Below are 9,583 nucleotides of genomic sequence, written 5' to 3' on the forward strand. Positions count from 1 at the left end.
AAGATAGCAATAGATTTCAACAAGCTCTGAACATGCTGGAAAAGTGGGCAAATAAGAACAAGATGCAATTCAATAAGGAGAAGAGTATAGTTCTACATCTGGGTCAAAAATGAGAAGAATGCATACTGGATGGGAGATACACTTCTGGATAGCAGTGTGTGTGAACATGATCTTGGGTCCTTGTGGACTGTAAGCTACATATGAGCAGATAGTGTGATGTGGTAAAGAGGGCAAATACAGTCTTGGTCTATATCAACAGAGGCACCACATCAAAATCATGAGATATCATAGTCCATCTGAATACCTCACTGGTCAGACCCCACCTGGAGTACTGTGCACAGTTCTGGAGGCTGCACTTCAAAAAGGATGTGGACAAAACTGAGAGGGTTCAGAGGAGAGCAAGAAGAATCATCCAAGGCATGGGAACCAAGCCCTATGAGGAAATGCTGAGGGACTTGAGAATGTTCAGCCTGGAGAAGAGGAGGTTGAGAGGGGACATGATTGTTGTCTTGAAGTATTTGAAAGGATGTCATTTAGAGGAGGGCAGGGAAAGGTTCCTGTTGGCAGCAGAGGATACGTGGGGAACAATAGCAGCTAGATATCAAGAAAAAGATTTTTACAGTCAGAGTAGTTCAGCAGTTGAATCAACTGCCTAGGGAGGTGGTGAGCTCCCCCTCACTGACAGTCTTCAAGAAGAGGCTTCTGGATGCTTTAAGCTGATCCTGCATTGAGCAGGAATTGGACTAGATGGCCCCTTCCAACTCTATGATTCTATGATTCTACATCCAAAACAGTCTGGTCCACACTTCTCTCTGCAGAGATTTGCCTCTTGGATTTATTTCCCCCTCCTTGTTCGTTGTGAGGCCGCTGTCTCCAATCCTCTCCCTCCCCCCCCCCTTTCAGAAAAAGAAAGAGCCTCCTGCTGTGCTTGGCTCCCCTCCCCGCTCTGAGCTTTCCCAATCACGTGCAGAACACTTTCTATTTCAAATTGGGGGAGGGATAGGAAGGAGGAAGACCTGAGTTCAAATCGATCTGAATTCAGCAGGATCGACAACATAAAAAACAAAGTTAGTCCAGAATCAGCCCTGGATACACTCTCACAGAGCTTTCCATTGTGATCCTTTTTGCTGACCCCATTATTCTAGTTGACTTAGAAGATGGCTGAGATTGCTTCTGCATCTCCCCTTTCTTTGGATGCTCATTCTTTGGCTACTGCAAAATGTGTTATTTAAATACAGAATGTTTTGTTCGGGTGGCCACCAAACTGTTCCTGGAGTCAGCATCAAGGGGAAACAATGTCAGTTCAATAGCAAGCCTGCTCTGGTTCACATGGGAAACAGGTGAAAGCCTGACACCCTCTTTGTGTATGCGGAGAAAGAATTAAAACAAGCATAACAGGAAAGCAGACAAATGCGACTGACCAGATGGCCTCTGCTTGCTCATGTTAAAGAAGTGCAGAGGCAGACGCTCTCTTCTCCCCCCCCCCCCCATCTCCCTCTCCTTGCAATCTGGGACAAGTTTTTTTTTTCTTATGAATTGCTTTGTTACTGTGGGTTTTTGAGGGTGCTGTTAGTATTTGAAAAGATTTTACTTGGCTGAAAATAAAATCAATACTGTACTCGATAGGAAGATGGAATAAGACCCCAAACGTAGGAAGCAGCGTATACACAAATTCCTACTCCAAACTTTTCTCCCTCCAAAAAAAAAAAAAAAACCTCTCTCTTTTAACACAAGTCAGGAATCTTCTGAGCCTTCTTCAAGTCTAAACTCCAAACATTTCAAAATAGCACAAAAGGTATGACAAGATGAAAGAAATTGTCCACAAATAGACAGCTAGACAACTAGTTAGCAGCTGTCTGCTTTTCTTCAGGAGGAAAAAGAAGTTTATTTTTCTCATTCCTGAAGGAGCTGACTGCAGATTCTCATGTGCCGGCATAAATCCAGTCCTGTTTATAATAAGGAGAAGGGGGGGGGGAGTCTTCTTTGGAGCCCATGCATAGCCTTGAACTCGCTTCAAGACATGGTCCTCGCAGAGAAGCATACCGAAAGCTATCGTAACAGTATGAAAGGGCATTGTTCATTTTCCATCTTCAGTGGTCTGAAGTTTAATGAGGTTTTACTGTTGTATGGAAGCAAGGCACTTCTTTTACAATAAAGCAAGCTTTTTTATCTTTAAAGGAAATTTACAGGGAAGGCATTTCAGAGTGATCCTAACCAAGAGTTTCCCCTGTTTCATGATGCTACAGTTGCAGGGGGGGAAATGATGCTGTGAACACACCACCCATGTAGCCTTTTTGCTCACAGTGCATTGCTCAGCAAAGCTGGTACATGCTGAAGAACAGCAGAAACACAGGCTTTCTCGGGAGACACTGCTGGTGGTAGCAGCAGCATATCAGACCTGCAAAAGGGGTGGTATGCCTTTAAGGACTATCAGCAGAATCCATGGGAAAACTCAGGTGACTAACTCTCCAGCCTCAATAGGGAGGTATGGTTTAGTGGTAATGGTAATGCATCTGCTCTGCATGCAGAAGATCTCAAGTTCAATCCCTCACATCTCCACTAAAAGAAGTCAGGTAGCAGATGACAGGAAAGACCTCTGTTTGAAGTCGCAGAGAGTCACCGCCATTCAAAGGACATAATCGTGACCTCAGCAGACCAATGAAGCAGTTTCATGTGTTTGCAAAGACACATGAAACTGCCTTATACTGAATCAGGCTCTTGGTCCCCCAAAGTCAGTATTGTCTACTTAGACTCTATTTTCTACTGTAGCTCTCTGGGGCTCAGGTGGAGGTTTTTCACATAATCTGCTACTGGATCTGTTTAGTTGGAGATACCAGAGATTGAAACCTGGGAACTTCTATATGCCAAACAGATGCTCTTCCACTAAACCATAACTCCTCCCAATTGGACTCTAACCAATCTTGCAGACAATCATATCCTCCACTAGAAATAAAGCCCAGCAATGGAGCACGTACTCCTTATAGCAGCGGTCCCCAACCTTTTCCTGGTTGAGGACCGCTTCCAGGGGTGGGGGAGAGCCGGCGGCCCGGGTTTGTTTAAATTTGCTCTCCTGAAGACCAGCCTGTATGTGTGACTACATATAGCTTTTGTCTTCCCCAAGATTGTAAAGTCCAAAATCACATGGTCACTACTACCAAGCACACCCACAACTTTTACCTCGCCAACCAGTTTTTCCCTATTGATGAGAATCAAGTCAAAAACAACAGACCCCCTGGTTGCCCTTTCCACTTACTGGGAAATGAAGTTGTCAGCAAGACAACTTAAGAATTTGTTGGACTTTTCATTTTTAGCAGAGCTGGTCTTCCAACAGATATATGGGTAACTGAAAACACCCATGACCACTAGGTCCTATCTCTCTGAGAACTTTGTAATCTGGTCTAGGAGCATCTCATCCAAGTCCTCTGCCTGATCTGGTGATCTATAGCAGACCCCCACCATAATACCACTATTATGTCCTACTCCTTTTATTTTTACTCAAAGACTCTCAACTGAACTCTCGTGCTCAGCCACATGTATTTCCTCACTATATACTCTTAACATATACGTCTACTCCCTTCTTTAATTGTCCCTTTTAAATAAGTTGTACCCCAAGTGATGGAGCACTTAGCACAAATATACACCAAACAGCAAAGGATATTTTAAAAAAGAAATGCAAGGTAAATAAACAGCATTTGTCTTCTTAAAACTCTTTCAGAAAACTTGCCGCAGATTCTATACAAAAACATTTACCAGCAGCCCCAATTACCTCAATTGCATTATCTCCCCCAGCAGGTGACACCAGTGGGACTGACAGGAGAAGACTGCAATTAACTAATTCAAGACAATTAGAATGGAAGAGCGGCTAGATCAAGTGGTCCTCAATGCAATGTCTGTGGGTACCACATTGTTGCGATGTATTTCCTAGTGTCCGCTCCCTTCTTCTCCAAAGGACCTCGTCCTCAGCACAAAGAGCCGGTGCCAACTTTCTTCTGCCTCACTGGAACAAGAGGCTCTTCAGAAAAGGCCAGGACGCATCGCCTTTGTGCCTACAAGAAGCACCCTTTGGAAACACCTGCCTGTATCATAGGAGGATGCTTGGTTTGGAATCTCCCAATACTTTGTGATTCAACACAAGTCCTCCAGCAACCATTTGTGGTTATCTGTCCTGCCCCTCTGCCTACAGGTCGAAATTCCAACAGTGCATATAAGCTCAACAAGTTTGTGGACTTCTGACTAGCTGCCAGCAGTTAACAAATCCAGTCATAAAAAACCTTACACTGCAGATCTTCCCCATCACGACTCATATCCTCATCCCCATCGCTTTCTCATATTCGTTTTAAAAATGTATGTTCCCATGCTTTCAATAAGTTGAGGAGGTGCATAATATGATGCAAACAGATACATATCAAATAAGCCGTCAGTCCCAATCTCTCCATACGGGCAAAACATTTTCCTCTAAAAAAAGCAGCATAGTCGAAGCCTGCTGCTCTACAACCCACAACTGCAAATAAAAATCCTTTGTCTAGTTTCCATACAGCACCAGAATCCTCCAAATGCCATTATGATATAATTTAGGAATACACAAATAAATAAATTCCAAAAGAGCAGCCTTAAAGACCCCTCCTCCCACTGAGGGGCAGGTAATAAACCAAAGTAGCCAGAAACACCCCTCTATACATCACCCTAATAACTTAAGATCAGGGCACTGATTGGGATAAAATGGGTCAAGATGGATGCCAGTCCGTAGAGGCCTAAGAAAAATAGTTTTTGAAGCACAAGTCAGAGCAGCTGGCTAGCTACTACCCCCTCCTTGCCCAGGAGAGATGCAGGAGTTTAGGACAATGGGTGACCCAGGACCTATCGATTTACTCAGTATAATTTCATCAACACCCAAGCCTAACTTTCCCTTCATCCCTTACGATTAAACGACATTAAGTCTATTCACTTCCCCTATCAACCTTCCTGCCTTGTGGTTGTAGAGCCATCAAGCCTCTCCTGTCCCTTTGTCTACCTTTGGAAGTGCTATCAATTAATTGTGTTCTGGCAGTGAGTCAATTTGCCTCAGGGCACATTTTGCCCTAAAAATACGTCACTCTGCCCCAATGTGTGTTGTCTTGGATCTCTCTCACATTCCCACTTGCATGTGGGTCCGCTTTCTCACTTCCCAAAATGCTGGCCATTTCCTCTTCAACTTTGCTGCTTCCATGGACCAGTCATTATCAAGACCAGTCATTATCACACATCCCTACAACACTTTCCCTTTTCCTCCCTGATTTTCCCAGTTAGCACTTGTATGTGTTTGCTGTGTGCACCCTTGTTTTATTTTATCTTTTCATCCAATAAAATTTTTCCTGTTAATAACTGCCTGGTTATTTCCAAGAGTTCTTATAGGGGCAAATCCCCATATACATAGGTGGGGAATTCCACTTGACCCTTCTCTGGCACAGTCTCCTATTGCTAATTCCCTCAATTTAAGTGGAACCCGCCTACTTTGGGTAACAGGAGGGAAGAATATGTGATGGAGATTAATGTAGTAGATGCAGCATTCTCTAGAATGGATAGGCAGTAACAATGAACACTTGGTATTCCTGTGTCAAAAGCCCCTCCTGGAATAAGAAGATTGATAATCTCACTCTGCAATGTTCTCATAACTCACTGTACAATGATTTCTGCTCCATGAAAGCACTAATACTTCCAGCTACTCTTCTGTTCCTGCAATGGATAGCAGCTAGGAACCTACTACCTCTAGGTCAGTGGGGGTCAGGACCCCTTTGGGGGTCAAACAACCTTTTCACAGGAGTCGCAGCAGGGCAAGCAGCTTGGCGGGGGGGGGGCTGCCACTGTTGCTGTGAGATCAGCATGGTGGGACAAGAGGCAGAACTGAACTGAGAAAACTCCAGGGGGGAAAAAAACAATTTATATACAATCATGAACAATGGATCTTCACGCCATTGGTCATTTTCAGGTTAATTCTGTAAAAGAACACTTGCATAATTTTATGGTTGGGGGGTATTAAAGGGTTGCAGAATTAGGAAGGTCTTGAGACATTGAATGAACAAATACTCGTTGCTACTGGTGTTTTCGGGTTTTTAAAAAACAATTTTTTAAGGGAAAGGGGCTTTTCAGGAGCATGAACACAACAGTTCATTGGCTGTTCTGTTTGATTAACGGCCAGGGGTGGGAAGAAGTGTGGAAAAATATCGCCTCCTTTGTTGCAATTCCGGCGAGATCGGAAACCTGTGGGGAATGAATAGACCGCTACTGGCATTTCAATATTCCACTAGAATTGAAGGTGTACTGAATGATGAAATTCCACTATTAAATATAGCGTTTCTGCATACTGCAAACATTTAGCAACATTGGTCATTGTGCGGAATGGCCCTTGATGTTGCTATTGCTGAAAAGATCCTAGAAAATCAAATGAATGGTATCATAGGTCAGTTACCTTTTCATTTTGCTTTCAGGAATTTTTCATAAACAATTAACCCTTTTTACAGACTTTGATTTTCATGCTCCATTCCTGATAACATGTTGGTGCCATTTTGCATCAACAGAACACCATGCATATTTTTCCATGTGCATATATTATTATTATTATTATTATTATTATTATTATTATTATTATTATTATTATTAGATTTATAGCCCGCCACTCCCTTGCGGCTCGTGGCAGGTAACAATATCACAAATCCCCATTAAAACCCCATAAAAACAATAATAACATTGCCAATATTGCTGGCATGGCAAGAACGGCAGCTCAACTTCCCCCCCCCTCCCTCCCACTACTAGCGGGTGGAGAGGAGGTCCTGATGATGTTTTGCTTCGGGTCCAGAACCCGAGTCCCCGGGGGAGGCATAGATCTATTATCAGCCCCGGGGTCTATTATTATATAGCCTCAGTATGCATAAAGACATACCCTCAAAAACCCAGGGTTCTGTTCATGTGTGCACCAAAGCTCATAAATACACCCGGTGTGCTGTTTACATAACATGGCAAACACATCTATCAGAAGGATTGTGGGTGGCAGCCCTTTTCATGAACTGAGGCTGGAACACCGAAATCAAGCATCTTAAAAAGGCGAGGCAAATAGAAACCTGTCTCGTAGAAAGGTAAATGATCCTACGAATCAACAGCAAAGCACTTTCTTTTCCTTTTCCTCTTTTTTTTTGATCCAGCATTTAAATAAGAATCAGTTTCCTGTTTTTTCTGCCGACCACATTCTCCTATGTTCAACTGCTTTCAGTTAATGTTTTTGATGTAGAAATCTCTGTGTATGAATGGGAAACAAAACACATTGTTTCTTTTCAAGAACAAGTTGTGAAAAAGACTGAAAACATAACAGTAATAAGAAATACTACTTGGCAGTTCTCTAGAGCAGTGGTCCCCAACCTTTTTATCACTGGGGACCACTCAACACCGGGAACCACTCACCGGGGACCACTCAACGCCTTTTACTGAGGCCCGGGGGGGGGGGGTAGTTTACTCCTCTACCACTGCCCTAGCACTCTCTGATTGCTATGGTAATGTTTAAACATCCCTTCAAAATAAGATACAGACACGCCACAACAAGGAACATTTTATTCCTGAGCTTGTTTCTCTGCAACGAGATAGTCCCATCTGGGAGTGATGGGAGACAATGACACCCGAAGTGTTTTGTAAAGGGCCGGGGGGGATGAAGTAAAGGGCCGGGGGGGGGGGGAGAAGGCGTCCTTTGCGGCCCACCTCCAATTAGTCGACGGACCACATGTGGTCCGCAGCCCACAGGTTGGGGATCGCTACTCTAGAGTGTATGCATCATTTTAACAACCTTGTAATGGTCAGTCACAGGGAGGTGAGTAGCCCAAAATTTCATAGTGGTGGTGGAAGTCTAAAACTGAGGGACATTACAAATTGACATGAAGCAACCCAACACAAGCAATATTAAATGGTTATGATAAATTTGCCCATACATTGACCTGAACGGCCCAGGCTAGTATGATCATGGCAGGGATCTTAGGATGGGAGACCACCAAAGAATCCGGGGTTGCTGTGCAGTGGCAGGCAATGGCAAATCACCTCTGAATGTCTCTTGCCTCAAAAATCAAACAGGGCCATCATAAGTGGGCTGCAACTTGATGGAGCTTTCCGCCACTAAATTGTGGGCACTCACTGGAGAGAACCGGGGAAAGCTGGGAGCTGGCTTCTTTTTAACTGGGCAGAATATCAGTTCTGTTTTCTTTCCCAGCCCTGTTGAGGTGACCATTCACAGGTTGTTTTTCACTGGCGGCACCTCACCTTGTAATGCCCTCTGAAGCAGGCTCACCAAAGGTTGCAGTGGGTGGGGTGGCTAAGGACACCGAAGGGGTTGCTAGCCTACAGGGATGGCTGAAGATCTTCCAGGGTTACAGCTGATCTCCAGCTGACAAAGACTGGAGACAATGAGCACTTTGAAAGGTGGACTCTGATATTATACCCCCTGAAAGTCCCCTCCTCACCAAATGCTGACCTCCTCAGACTCCACCCCCAGCACCCCAAAGACCTCGGGGAATCTGCAAGCCACAATTCAAGCACACTTCAAGCACAGGAGACTGTGCTTTTCCTTATCCCCCCCCCCCCATTGTATAAAAGCTGATCACTTCTGGAAACAATCTAACATAAGAGGACATGGACTTTGCAACCTCTCCCCATCCAACCTCTCCCCAATTAACTAGATTCCTAGTTAATTCCTGGATGTATCCTAGCAGCTTTTCGGCTGGTCAAACAGAAGGCAAAAGGCTTGTTTTACCAACTGAAAATATTATGCTAGGAACTGTGGGACCCTCATAAACCAAAAGGCATGTGGGACCAGGAGTTTGTGGAGAGGGAGGGAATCAGGAAAGACTGAATGCAAGAAGTGGTCTTGGAAGAAGTCTTCCTCCCTAGGATCCAACTCAACAGACAGAAGTCACAGGCTCCAACCCTAACAAATGTACCCTGTCGGAAGCCTGCATGAGTCAGTATTGCATCTGACAAAGTGAGCTCTGACTCACGAAAGCTTATGGTCACAATGAATGTTTTACCACAAGACTCTTTGCTATAATATCAACAGCGTCTGTCGTATTTTCTCCTCTCGTCCTTCCAAGGAGCCCAGGGCAGTTGCATGGTTCTCTCCTCCATTCTGGCTGCGCAAGAACAGAGAGTGATGGGGCCAAGGTCACCCATGGTAGGCTGTGGATAGGAACCCAGACTTCCTGAGCTTAGTTTGACATTAACAGCTGTGGCTCTCACTCTAATCACCGGAATAACTGTTTCAGACCACCACGTAATGTCAGATCCTGCGTGTATTCTACTGCACATTGGACTGGTCATCATTTGTGTTAGTATTGACAAGTATTTTAAGAACTAGTATAATGGCTAAGGAAGCAAACTGGATTTCTAATTTTTATAATCTGGTTGTTGCACTATTTGTACATTCATTTCTCTTGTTTTTTTCTCCTTATTCTCACTTTACAGTCTCATTGCTGCATGGTTTTGGCATATCTTCTTTTGTTTTACTTTATTGCACTGTTTTTCTAATTTTGTAACCTGCTCTGAGTCTTGGTGAGAAAGGCAAAAGGGCAATAAA

General features: G+C 44.0%; 1 long non-coding RNA gene across 2 annotated transcripts in view; it reads right to left on the reverse strand.

Annotated features, from left to right (window-relative positions):
* Positions 1–9,583, reverse strand: part of LOC143841857 (uncharacterized) — a 216,319-nt gene that overhangs the window by 121,236 nt on the left and 85,500 nt on the right. The window lies entirely within an intron of this gene.

The sequence above is a fragment of the Paroedura picta genome, chromosome 7 (assembly GCF_049243985.1).
Source record: "Paroedura picta isolate Pp20150507F chromosome 7, Ppicta_v3.0, whole genome shotgun sequence".
NCBI classification, from domain to species: Eukaryota; Metazoa; Chordata; class Lepidosauria; order Squamata; family Gekkonidae; genus Paroedura; species Paroedura picta.